A 14,421-nucleotide genomic window follows, 5' to 3' on the forward strand; every position below is an offset into this window, starting at 1 on the left:
TGTTGTCAATATGTATATAGACAATGAAAGAAAATCCGTAGGGATTTAAATTGATTTGAAGCATTTAAGGTTTATGAAAATAAAGCTTCAACAAATCTTTATATAGGTCAAAGCGATTCCATTGAGTACCCAATGGTTGTGATGTCGCTAAATATAAATAAACATCATTTTGACCTAATGATAATGATGAGTATATTGTATTGCATACTGCAAAAGAAATTATTAATATAGATTTGTTTGTCCTAACAATTATTATCAAGGTTTTGTTGGTTATGTAAATGCAGAGCATTATTTGTATTATTACATAAAGTTTGGTCTTCAAGCAAGTACTGATTTGCATGTGAGGATACTACCACACTATGACGTTCGACATGGCAGTCAATTGTTGATACTTATACAGAGCAATTCAGGAATACGTGTCTGGCTGAGATCAATAATTCAATACATTTTGCAATAATATGATGTTTATTTGGAAATGAAGATTTCAACAATATTGTATGAAGCTTGCATAGCTCAATCGAAAGAAGGATATAACAAAGGAGACAAAATACAACACATTCCTCAAAGTTCTTTTCCAGACATGATCTTCAACAGAAATATGAAATAGGTTTTCAACAAATACGCTCGATTGATAAGTTGACGGACATGTTCAGTAAAGCATTGCTAATCTCGACATTTGAGAAGTTGATATACAAGATTTGGATGTGTTGTCTCCAAGAATTAAGTGATACTTTTATCAGGGGGAGTATAATACGCGCTGTACTCTTTTTCCCTTAGCTGAGGTTTTGTCCCACCGGGTTTTCCTGGCAAGGTTTTTAATGAGGCAGCTAGCAATGCGTATTACGAAATATGTGTACTCTTTTTCCTTCACTGAGATTTTTTTCCCACTGAGTTTTTCCTAGTAAGGTTTTAACGAGACACATCATCTATTAAGACATGGACATCCAAGGGGAGTGTTATGAAAAATAGGTGTGGATGTCCACCACTCTAGAAATAAATTCCCACTTCCTCCATGATCTCAAATATAATGTCTCTTCCATTAGCTTCCACCATTTTAATGGTTCTTCCATTATCTTCCACCATCTTAATGGTTCTTCCATTATCTCATATATTGAATGACATGTTTATTGTTACCCTTTTGTATGCCTATATGTAGCACTATAAATAGAGGCATAAGTTTTCATATTGTATACACTTGAACACATTTGGATGAATAAGAAATCTCTCCTCTCTTGTTTCTCTATTTCTATTGTGTTCATCCTTTACTATTGTTACTCTTTTAGCTTAGTTTTATAACAGTACTCCATTAGTTATAATATATATTCCTTTTTTGTTGTTTTAAGAAAGAAGAGTGCATACTGGGTCTATGATATAAGATTTGATGCATTAGTGGTCCAAGTTCTATTTTGACCCCATTTTGTGTCCAATGGCTTTATTCATATTGGGGAACTCTTCAAGAAAATCAATACTTATAAGTTTGGGGTGTGTTCGGTAGGGAGGAAAACGTTATTCAGATATTTTTTTAATTTTTTCATATTCCGGTATATATAGTGTTAGAATTTGACCACAAGCCGAATCTCCAAATAAAGTCCAAAATCGAATTGGACACGCCGCGTTGGATAAGGATCGTTCCGTTGGTTTAGGCTATTCCTTCATCGCAACATGTACTACATGCCTTGTCCAATCCAAGGAACTTACACCAAAGAATCCTAACAAATCTTAAATGAAATGAGTGAACTAGAATCAGCTGCCCTTTTTGCTTTTTCCCTTTCAACAGTATTCCTCAAACCATATCGGTTGTAACTGAGGTTTGGGTCCACGTCAGCACATAAGGTGCAAAGAAATACAGAAAAAAAGCTTAAGGGTTAATAAAATCTCTGTAAAGATAAAGTGTGTCCTGAAACTTCGGTATAGTTCAGGGGTACTTTTTCCCTATTTAAAATATATTCCTTTTATTCTATTTTATCCTTGTAAATCATTGAGAAAAGAGAATTTTAGTAGTTGTGCAATGAATTAAAGAGATCAAAGTGTAAATTACATAAAAGAAAATAGAATAAGTTGTAAATGACAAAAGTGTGGATACATCAAGGCTTCAAATTGCAAATTACTCTTCAATTTGGCCATAAGCCTTTACATGAGGTGAGCATTTCGTTTGGTTTCCCGCCATCCTGCCCAAGTTGGTTCAATTAAGGAGGTAAAACTATCTAATAAAGGAGCCAGAACACCATCACTCTAATAACCGTCATTGTTGGTTATGCTGTAATTGGAACGTTGTACTCAAATTTGATATCCCTCAAATTTTACCAAACTGCAATTTGAAGGTTGTATTGTACTCCATGGAAATCACGGACCGGCTCAGCGATTTACCCGACTCAATTCTAACTCACATCCTCACTTTGTTGCCTGAACGAAAACAAGTTGTGCGAATGAGCGTATTATCTAGGCGATGGCGGTACCTTTGGATGTCCGTTCCACCATCACTCTATTTTTTTTTCCCAGTCAGTGACAGCAAAGAGGACACTCTTGATTACCTAGCTTCCATCCACAGAGAACTTTTTTATTGGAAGTCTTGCCATAAAATCAGGACAATTAAGGTGTGGTGCCTTAGGTACGATGAGCGTTATGCTAAACACGTTGATTTATGGGTACATTTTGCTACTAGAGTTGAAGAATTTACACTTGGAATTATGTGGATAAATGACCAAAAATATGAGTTTCCTCAGTTTGCATATAGAAATACGTCGCTGAGGAATTCGGTTTTATGGCACTGTCAACTGAACCCTCTTGGTAGTGTTCATTGGAGTAGTCTCATTTTTCTTTCATTTGGGTTCATGGACTTGACGGAGGGTGCTTGGAACTAAATCAAGTTTGGGGCATACAGAGTTTGAAAATTAGTTATGTGAAGCTCAGAGAATTGACCATACGTGACTACTACGATGAGAATCATGACCTTTGCCTCGAAATATTAGCCCCCCATATACAAAAGTTGGAACTTTTGGGATTGTGCACTGAGATACGCATCGTGCAGAGAAATGTGGCATCACTTGTTACTGCAATCCTTTGTTTGAACCTTGATTCTGAGGGTGAAGAACGCAACTTGGAGAAGGAGTGCAGCTATTTGAAGGAACTTCTTCATGGTGTTGCCCATGTCGAAAATCTTGAATTGGGTACCTGGTGCATAGAGGTTTATTCATACTCTTCACTTTCCAAAATTCAGAAATTTTTTTAGGAAATTTTTATTTGCTCTTGCATTATCATTTTAGTAACATTAACAGTGCCACTACTTGGGATAACCTGATAACTAAGTTGGTAAGTACTAAAGAATTATTTTCTCATGGCCAATATGGTTGGACAGTGGTAGTAGAGTGAAACAGGACCTTTTGAACAAAATTTTCGATGATTAACTTTGAGAATAAGGAGTTTGCAATGTATAGAACAACATGTAAAATTTGGATTGATTTACATTGACCATCCTATCTAAGTCATGTTGATGGGCTTTTCCTAGTGTTTAAAGGTCCATTGTTGGACTCTCAAACCAACCATGAACTCTTTGATGTGACAAACCGTAGTCGCATAGTCCCAACTTGTTTTTATAAATTATTCAACAATTTGCATTTTATTTATATATTTGCTTGTTTCGACATATTCTGGTTTTCTTTTTGTAAGTGCCTGTCCATCCTTGAGTTGAAAGGCTGGCCGTCTCCACCATTAAGACTGAAATTCTTAAAACTTAGCACAGCCTTAAATCAGTTGGAGTTTCCTGGAATTTGCAGCTTCCTATAGAGTTTATCAGATCTTGAGACTTTTTATTTCCTATTGAATCCATATGTTTAGTAACATTATCAGTGCCATTACTTAGGATAATCTGTAACTAAGTTGTGAAGTACTAAAGCCTTATTTCTCATGAGTCCTGGACAATATGGATGGATAGTGGAAGGAGATTGGAACAAGACCTTTTGCACAAAATTTTGGATGATGAACTGTGAAAATAAAGAATTTGCAATGGACAGAACAACATGTAAAATTTTGATTGATTTGCATTGACCATACTATTTAAGTCATGTTGATGGGCTTTTCCAAGTGTATAAAGGTCCATCTTTGGATTCTCAAACCAACCATGTACACGTTGATGTGGCAAACCGCAGTCGCATAGTCCAAGCTGTTTTTATGAATTATTCAACAACTTGCATTTCATTTATTAAGTATGTCATATTTCCTTGTTTTGACATATTCTGGTTTGTCTATTTTGTTCTGTAAGTGCCTGTCCATCCTTGAGTTGAAAGGGTGGCAATCTCCACCATCAAGCCGGAAATTTTTAAAACTTAGCACAACCTTAAATCCGTTGGAGTTTCCTGGAATTTGCAGCTTTTTGCAGAGTTCACCGGATCTTGAGACATTGGTCATTGACTGGCACGGGTACAATCACAAACTAAGAGTAAGTTTCTTTTTGGCCTATACTTTTGTTACTTCATGTTACCCATATCAAACAACTATTAGTGGAAGAAGATGATATATATATATATATATATATATATATATATATATATCAACATATTTCTGATCTTGAGCACCACACCAGTAGTATATTTTATATATAGTGATAAAATGTGCCAAATAGGGGACTTGACTGGCTCGCCTGTTCAAAAAAGGTAAGAATGGAACTGAATCCTCAATATAGAGAAGATTAATGAGGTTCAATCTATGACTAAAGTGTAGGAGCTAAACCTCTAATTTATAAGCAAAAATAGGGTTTTTGTATAGGAGGAGGACTCCCATTTACAATGTGGAATATAACTAGCTTAAGTACTTAATGAGCTTTACAACAATAGCTTCTAACTTGCGGAGAGTAGTTTTCTCAAGTAACACGGGAGTTGATAGTAAGGATCTAACTGGGAAGTTCGAATTCTGAAGGAAGGGAGCTGCCACTGGTCAACCCTTAAGTTTCCTCTAGCTTCTCTTGGTAGTGAGTTAAAGATGAAGAATTTCTTCTCTGCATCCACTTGGTGACTTTACCCATCTAAAGATTGGCTTATCTGGTATACTCCAGAAATTGGAGTAGAAAAGAAATAATGAAGGTTTGTGATGATTTTTCACCTTTGATTGGGGATTAGTGCAACATTAACTATTGATAGATCCCCAACTTTAGGTATTATTAAAAAATTTACATTGATTCAATTGTGAGCGACTTGCGTATCTAGGGTTTATTTTCTTCAAAGCGAATTCTTCCCAGACGCATCTATTCAATTTAATTCTGAATTTATTTCAAATATATGATATATTAGTTTGATAAATATTTTCAATCTCTTTTCACTAAGTAACCAATAGATTTAAAACATAATTTTTGCTAAATCAATTATGAAATATTTTTCTAAAATGTCCAATATCTGGTTTACATCTATGATCTTCTTGGTTGTTATTCAAAAGGTCCAAAATCAGACAACTTGAGGCAATTATAGACCCGGGAAGGCAATTCTGATTGGTCAATGAAATGTGTCACCTTGACTTCACCTCGAATCAACTTTTTAATCTCTTCAATAATGGTTTCATGGTGCAAAGATGATTTTGCAACTCCCTTGACAGCATTCACAATAAGTAAAGAGTCGGCTTTCATCCAAATGTTTCTAATGCAACGTTAAAGACACCATATGCTAATATCACCAGAAAAGCTTCTCACTATGGCACCTCGTCCAAATTATCCTTGTCTGGAACTGCTATCCGTGAGTATTTCTCAATGTGTTCACAGCAATTGCTTCAGGGAATGCGTCATTCAAATTCTGGAAATTTCATTTGAATGCTGTTTTGTGTGGATTACAGAATCTGTATTTTGGTCTTGAAAGTTGATGGTGTCTCTTGGCTAAATCTGCTGCAGCAGCGTGCTTATTGTTCTTAGTTTGTATTAGTTGTTTAGAAGAACTCTCTTGTTCTCTTGATTTCTTTTTGTCGAGAAAATAGTTCAGCTTGAGTTGCTTTGACTGAAATCTCATGTTGTCACTATCAAATATGATTCTATGAATATGCCAATTCTACAGTCTGCTTGAGTTGCTTTGACAGAAATCTCATGTTGTACCTATCAAAATTGATTCTGAGTATGCCAATTCTACAGTCAGCTTGAGTTGCTTTGACAGAAATCTCATGTTGTTACTATCAAAATTGATTCTATGAGTATGCCAATTCTACAGTCTAACTTTTTTGTAGTTGTCTGAAAAGAAGTTCAAAAAGGGATAGTACTCTCCTTCATGCGAGGGGAATAAATCATCAAATTCAATGAAGCTTAGAAACATTTTTTGTTGTTTGCATGAACCACTTTGTAACACTTCCTAAGCACTTGAGATGTTCCTTGAATCTTTCATAAACCTTTTATTATGTCCATAATCAACTTCTTCACTTTCTCCTTCCAAAGCAGAATAACTAGTTAACTTAGCGGATTCTTTCCTACAGGAACTACTGTCGAAGTACACAAATGAGGATGAACAGAGCAGGAGGTTTGAGACACATTATTTTAACTGCTCATTGCTACATCTGAAGACCATAAAGTTCATTGACTGTTTTGGACCACTAAGTAAAAATAAGACACTACTGTCATTGGTAAAATATTTGCTCAAGCATGCAACCGTGCTAGAAAAGTTCATCATTACTGCCAGATTCAAAGGGGCTGTTACATCTCATCATTATGTTAAAATGGAACAGGAGTTCCTAAGCCTTCCAAGATCCTCTCCACACGCTTCGTTATCTTTTCTTATTGATTATCTTTGTCCCCTAACAGTTGTATTGATTACAACATATACTTAACATCTGCTACTTTATGTTTGAAACTGGTTTGTACTTTATAGACAAGATTAGGATTGTAATTGTAAGTATCAGAGGGGTTATTAGTAGTTCTTCATTTGCAGGTAACAGTGTATTTCTCGAGTCAACATTTACGAAGGATTGCTCTATATGTTTTGTGATTTCTATTCATATTGCTGATGTTGATTATGTTTTCACACTTTGAAAATTCAAGATTGAAAATCATTTTGCCAAAATAGTACATATGTGTCCAAGGACTTATTTCTTTGGCCTATGTTATTTTTTATTGGTGGAAAAGAAACTTTAAAATATTTGTTTGTATCGAAGGAGTTGTTAGTACTTATTCCTTTCACAGCAATTAAAATAGGTTCTCTCTCCCACTTTTTTTTTTTCTAAATAAAGAATTGGAGGGCAATGGTATGGAGGTTGCTTCCTCCAGGAGTTCTCCTCATTGAGGAAGGTGCTAACCTGGATTACTCAATAGTGTTAGAGTTACTCAATATATTATATGAGCTTCGTAGAGTAGAACCCCTTGATGTGAATTCTGGTGCAATTCCCACGATATGTATAGCAGACCTCTTTTAGAATCAAGAAGATCCCGGTGATTCAATCCCGTTGCACATATCTCTGGTTGCTGCTGTGACCAGTCCACAAAGTCAAAGTCCAAGAATTTCAGGTAGTTCAGAACACCAGGTGTTTGTACTATGGAACCCTGCTTTTTCATCACGTTCCTCCTCAGTGTCCCCAGGATCTGAGCACAACCCCTCTTGAAGCATTCAACCAATAAGGAAGAAGAGCCCCTATGGTCAATTTTCAATACTGTTAATAGATTTAAAGAGAAGTGGTAGACATTGTTTTTCGAGAGTATTGCAGCGACTGTGTGCTCAGAGCAATGGGTTCAATGCCGGTGTGGGCGTTGGGGGGGTTCGCAAATGTGTAAGTTCAAAGGTGAGCCAATTGATGAGTCAAAGAGGCTCAAAATTGGCAAACATGGCTTAGTCCCTCGGAAGTGAAGTGAATAATGAAAGCAGAGAAAGAATGTTCTGCTAATCAGCTCCGACCAGAGCAGCTGATTGTTAATGGATTTCCTTTGAAGCCTGGAAGTTATTGGTATGACAAAGGACTATGAAGCTTGGGGAAAGGTAACATTGTTTATTGAAGTTTAACTTATTATCCCTTGTAATCCCTATTGAAAAGTAAGAATATTAATGCATCATCCACTTCTTAAGTTAACAGGAAGGAGAGAAACCTGACAGAACTGTGAGTTCAAACTAGGATTTTACTGTGGGAAACTTAGTCCTCATGCAAGCAATGTGTTTTGCACTTGAAGTTTTCTTGTCTGTAAGTAGTGAAAGTTATTTCGTCTTTTTTGCTCAAATTTGTCGTTTATTGTCATTTTGTATCTTTTACGGATTTCTTCCACAAATTTTAGCTACAGCATTGATTTTCTCCTGAACTTATTACCGCTGCATCATTGTTTATGGTTTGTCCTTCAGAAATGTTGGGTAGTTTTACTGATATACTGAAGTTAATAAATATACACCCAAGAAATCATTTATGCCTTTGAGATTACCGTTCTAAGAGTGAGTTGGAAATGGAATGTGCCTAATGTTTTTTATCTGTTACCATCTTCTAAAACTGTCAAACTATAAAGTGATTCCCGACTCATAATCTACTGTGATTTGCTATCCTTACTTTGAGACATCTGGCTGCCTATTGGTCAGTAATCTGGTACCTATTATAGTAGATTGCAATTACTTTTTCATAATAGTAGATTGCATTAATAGACGAGGAAAGTCTCTTATTACCTAAGTCTTTGCTGTCTTGAAAATCTTCGAAGGATGTATAATGTTTGAGCTTTTACCTAATTTAGCACAAAACAAAAGTTCAATAGGGAAATAAAACTATAAAAGAAACTGCGTACTTGGAAAGGCAGAGTCTGGTGATGCCGATATGACATGTTTATTCGACAAATTGGGCATGTGTTTATGTCACATTAAGCTAAGCTATCGTGACACCCAAAAAAAGGTGCAGAAGCTACTTTTACTTGGACTTGTAATTTCTGCAACTAGCACTGTTTTGAAACATGTATTGTTGTATTGGATCTCTCCAAGTCATTTTGTTCCAGACAGCTTGTTCTGCATTAACACATTTTTTTATATGAATCAAGCTTCTACCTAAAAATTTCTGCTGTGTTTCTGCATATGTATAAACGTTTTAAAATGTCTGTATACAGCTTTCTCATTTGTTTGTTCTTTTCCCTTTGTTTAAGGGAATAGAGACTGTAATGATCGACACATTTCTTTTGCTGAAATAAACATATGATGAAGTTTCTACTTATTCACTTATTTTCTTATTAGTATGCCATCTCAAGAACATTTTTTACTTTCCCCAGTTACTGTCGTGAACTTCTACTTTTCTAGTATTTCACTGCTCATTTCATCTAAAGGTTTTGGACCAATTTTGGCAGGCGGGCAACTTAGGAAAATCTCCCAAAACATATGGTGAAAATAAAATAAGGCAAAATATTAAATAAAGTACTCTTTAAAAATGTACTTTGGTTAGTTAAAGTCATGATAAACAATAGAAATACTTTGATTTGGTAGTTATAAAAGAATTTAAACAAATAGTAACAAGTAGTTTCTGCTTATTTACCAAAAAATCACTTATTTTCCAAGAAAACATTTTTTGTGGAAAAAACATTTTCATTCATTAGATTGGACACCCCTAATGTAAGTTTGCAAGTCTCTGAAGAGGAGCTATGTATAAAAGCGTGAAAGTATGACACTTTTTTTTTTATATCTCAAGCACTTTTTTTTTGGTTTCCCACAGGGCCCAATTCTGAGGAAAGCACTCCCTACTAAGGATTTTGTCATACCCAGGACTCGAACACGAGACCTCTGGTTAAGGAAAGAGCAGCCCAATCCACCACACCACATCCTTTGGTGGTCAAGCATTTTTTGTTGTTTATGGGTGATATGACGGAGGATATGTTCATATCATGACAATGTAGTAAAATTATAATTTCTGATGTTGAGATTTTAAATTGGATGCTTCTCCTGGTCAGCAAGTTGCTGCTTTTGAGTTGGTTCTAGGATTAGTTTTGAGATTTTAAATTGGATGCTTCTCCTGGCATGTCAGCGAGTTGCTGCTTTTGAATTGGTTCTAGGATTAGTTTTGAGATTTTAAATTGGATGCTTTTCCTGCCATGTCAGCGAGTTGCTGCTTTTGAGTTGGTTCTAGGATTAGTTTTTTATTCAATCAACACCTCATCACATATCTATCTACTATCTACTATTAATTAATAAATAAGCGGCAATAAGCAAGCAGGTCAGGGTCAACATGCCTGCTTGGTAGGCTATATTGGTCTTTCACCGTTCAGAGGCGGCAAAACTCCTCTGGTCTAAGGTACGTTTCCTCTGTTTCACTCTTGTTGTTCCCTCCTTTTGGTTTTCCTTTTTGTCGACCTTCGTTTTTGGGTTGGGCTCAGGAGAGCTGTAAATCGTCATGCCTAGCGTTTTGCCTGTACACGTGCTGTGAATTTTGGACTCTCTTTAAAAAACGCTCACTTCGGAAGCTTCTCTGTACTCCAAACTTAGCAAATTGGTACCCGTTTCGATTTGTACTATCTTGTTTCTTGCATTTATATTTTAAATTTTTTAGTTATTATTTGAATTTCAGGTTTAAATTTGTATTCTACATTGCTACTTGGCTTCTCTAGTGATAGTTTGGTTGTTTTACATTTTTCCATTAGTTTGGTTGGGTTAAAAGGTGAAGGAGAGGAAGGTGTTAAAGTTCCAGCTGAATTGTTCGGTGAAATTCCTGAGCAAATTTTGGCTTGATTGGTGAGAGAAGCCAAATGGGCTCCTGGGCCAAAAATTAATCTTATCATACTTCTCTCCTTGGTCTTGAATCCAAATATGCCCTATGATTTTTGAAGTATTTTCTGGATCCCAACGTCGGATTGTCGACAGAACTATCTTTGTTGCTTTGTGTTTTTTAATTTATATTGCGCAGCGACTGTTCCAACCCTGATCTCTGAATTTTGCTTAAAATTTTCTTCTGCTACTAAGCCAGTATCTTGATGTATTGACAGAAAATTCCTCCATATTATGTTGCTTCTCCATATTCAAGTTGTTCAATATATATTACCTCATTTCTTTTCAATAATTGGGACATTGTACGAGGAGGTCATGATGCCCATAAAAACATTTTATACAAATCCTCAATTTGATTGATGATTCTTAATTTCTTATAGCATTAATTAATTGACTTAAAACAACACTATGTGTTTTAACACATTCATTTCGAACTTCAGTGCACTACTCGCTGCTAAGTTCTAAATTTTGTCAAAGTTATTGATTGGTTCAGACCATATTCATGTAGAGTGCTTGGAAGCTGGAAAGCTACAAAGGGTGCTTCTTGTAATCATGAGCAACGCCTCTGGTCAGGTATTAGAGAAGTGGAATTTCTGTGCTGAAACATATCGAGGTCCGGGTAAGCTGATTATCATTTTTCTGATCTCTGCTAATATTTGTCAGACATAGTGTATGTTCGATTGCTCGTTAATTAGCATTGCCTTTTTTTTTTTTTTGGTTTCCAGTGTTTCAAGAGAGAAAAGTGATAAATAAATAATTTAGGGAATGCAAGCAACTATGACACAGATAGTTTCCAGCATCACTTATTTGTCGTGCCTTTAGGAACCATGTAAATGTCCTTTGTGCTAGGAAGGAAATACAGGGGCAATGTTGCTTGCGATGTTTCTTGATGAGATTTCTTGTTTTATTAATGTGTTGGCCACAGGTGTGTTTAATGTTTATCATACAATTATACTGATATTGCAGTTCCATTCACTTGGATTGATAGTGATTTTAAACTGATTGCAAATCCACAAAGGGAAAGCTGCATTCTTTTGACACAAAGGTGGGAGCAATCTGCTTTTTGATTCTGATATGACAGCTCGGGATATTTCAGAAACCTAATCTGAGTTTTTCTTTCTCTATACAGATTCATAGGTTTCACATAAAAATGATCAATGGGAATAAGATTTAGACCATCCTTATTGTACTTGGTTGACATGGTGATCAGTGATTCACATCTTTCTATGTTAGATTGTGTAAACCTTAAAACATCTGTTAGTTGTACCCTCAATGAAACTACACAAAATTGAATAGTTAGATCATAGAAAACTTCACAAAATTGAACAGTTAGATCATTTTTTTTGTGTAAACTTGTTTTGCCTTGTGAATTCTAACAAATTTGCATTGGTTTCTCTTGCTATCCTCAAATTTGATGTGCTAGCCATAGAATGTTTTTTTACGCCGATGTTTTTCATTGGTCATTGAACTTTTTTGCCCTTTTAATAAACACATGTACTGTACTTCTGTTTCAGCAAGCACGTGTACATACTCACAAATTTTTGTCTCCTCCATTTGCCACATAAAGCCGTTTTCTTCCCTTAAATGACGACACATGTAAACTTTTCCAACTTAGCTTTCTCTGGGTTTCACTTTGATCTGAACTAAAGAGTTCGTTGTTGGCACTATTAGGTGGGCCATGATTTCCTGTTTTGATTAAATAACAGCGGAACGTCTCTATTAGCATAAGAGCACTTGTGAATAAAATTTAGCTCAACACCCGATTAGTGACTACTGGGATTAAAGTAATTACGTGCGACGCCATCTAATATTACTACTGCCATTTGATACTACCGTGTTGTTCATTAGGTTCTTTGAATTGTATATCTTATGTATGTTAATAGAAAAAGCTCATTGTTGTTCGTTAGGTTCTTTAAGTCGTATATTTTGTGTTAATAGAAAAGCTCTTTGCTGCTATAAATTAGACTTGTAAAATCAATTTCATATGTTAGATGAAGAAAAAGCTTACTCATTTGTTCTTAACGACAACATTTTGTAGAGGATATAAGCCTTAAGATTAATTTTTTTTGTTGATAGGTAGCTTTGTTTCTAATAAGACATGGAGGAACTGTGGAAGCTAAGGAAAAGAAGAAGGCAGTGTGGTGTAACAAGTTTTACATGATCTTCGTGCAACATCAATTAATGCCGCTAAGACAATTCTTGAAGGATTAAACCCCTGTGTCACCAGCCAGACAAAAGATTCTAAACAAACTCTCTAAATACTTACAATGAGGTATGCTCAAATTTATAGAAGTACTGGCTACTCCTGGTGTTTTTTTACTAAATTTCTGGCGAATTTCTCTACTGTAAATAGGCATTAGATGATTATTCAGCTTCATGAAATTTTCTTCTTCCTGCCATATTCTCAGCTTTTAAATCATCGCTACAATGTAATAGATTACACATGAGAAGTTAAATATCAAAGATTATCATAGAGTGCACCATGGATTCATGAAAAGTCAGCTCGGAGTTATTAACAGCACCCCTACAATGTAATAGATCACAGGTGAGAAACTAAATATGAAAGATTATCATAGCTGTGTTGGTACAATACTCTACAGAACCTTTGATTGAACTGGGGAAAAAAGATTCACATATTTTAAGAAATTACTTTCGAAGATAATCCAATTTCTTGACATTGCGACACAATTAATTCCTTCTGCATTGTAGAAATTACTTGAAGTTGTCCTCCCTCCCAAGTGCATACCGCGCGCTCCCTTTAAGATATGTGTACATAGGAAGAACTTAAAAGGCAGCATATAATCATCTGGATAATTACTGAAAATTCTTATACAGCTGAGGAAATGTCTTTTCCACCCTTACTGGAGTTGTCTTTCATATTTAGGCTAAGGATAGCATGGTCATTTTCGTTCAGTCATTGCGAATCACCGTACTTATCCTTGTCGGAATTCACGGTAACTCATCTTCTTCCTTTTTTTTTTTTGATAAGCAGTCTAACTCAGCTTCTTCCTCTGACTCATCCCTAAAGGTTTTTGTGTTATTGCAGTGCGATTTGTTGTTTCTCCTTCTGCTCTGTCGAGGCGCTATGAAAATTGTTTAATCAGGCATGGGGTGAGTTTTATGTTTTTGAAAATTCTTCCACAGCTAATATAGAATGACCTTTATGCCTTTACTGGAATTGCCATGGTCTTTTTTGCTTGGTTATTGCCTATTGGGAGTTGCCGTTCTTATACTTCTTGTTGGGATTCACGGTTTAACTCATCTTATTCCTCTTTCACTGATCTGTAAAGGTTTTTTGCCGGTTCTATTCACTTGTATTGATAGTGATTCTAAACTGACTGATTGCAAATCCACAAATGGGAAGCTGCATTCTTTTGGCACAAGGTGGGAGCAAGCTGCTTCTTGATTCTGATATGAAAACTCGGAATATTTCAGAAATCTAATCCGAGTTTTTCTTTCTCTATATAGATTCACAAGGTTGCTACTTTGGTTTCACATAAAAATGATGAATGGGAATAAGGTTTAGATCATCCTTATTGTACTGTACTTGGTTTAATGAAGATTGTCAAAGGGAAATGGGATGTCCCATGGAATGTTAGTATGGCGATTCAGAAGTTCACAGAATGGAGAAAGAAAACAAATTGATGTGCTGCGACAAGCTTTTATGTATATCGGAGCTTGTGCTCATGAGTGTTTTTCCATAAATCATTGGCATGAAAATCCTTTTCACCATCTTCCGATCCATCTTCCGCACCAT

The 14,421-nt window shown here is 35.6% G+C and overlaps 1 pseudogene; it reads left to right on the top strand.

Moving 5' to 3' along the window:
- Positions 1-2,687: 2,687 nt before the first annotated feature.
- LOC132612226 (F-box/LRR-repeat protein At3g03360-like) lies at positions 2,688-5,007 on the top strand (annotated as a pseudogene).
- Positions 5,008-14,421: the final 9,414 nt, after the last annotated feature.

The sequence above is a fragment of the Lycium barbarum genome, chromosome 9 (assembly GCF_019175385.1).
Source record: "Lycium barbarum isolate Lr01 chromosome 9, ASM1917538v2, whole genome shotgun sequence".
Classification (NCBI taxonomy): domain Eukaryota; kingdom Viridiplantae; phylum Streptophyta; class Magnoliopsida; order Solanales; family Solanaceae; genus Lycium; species Lycium barbarum.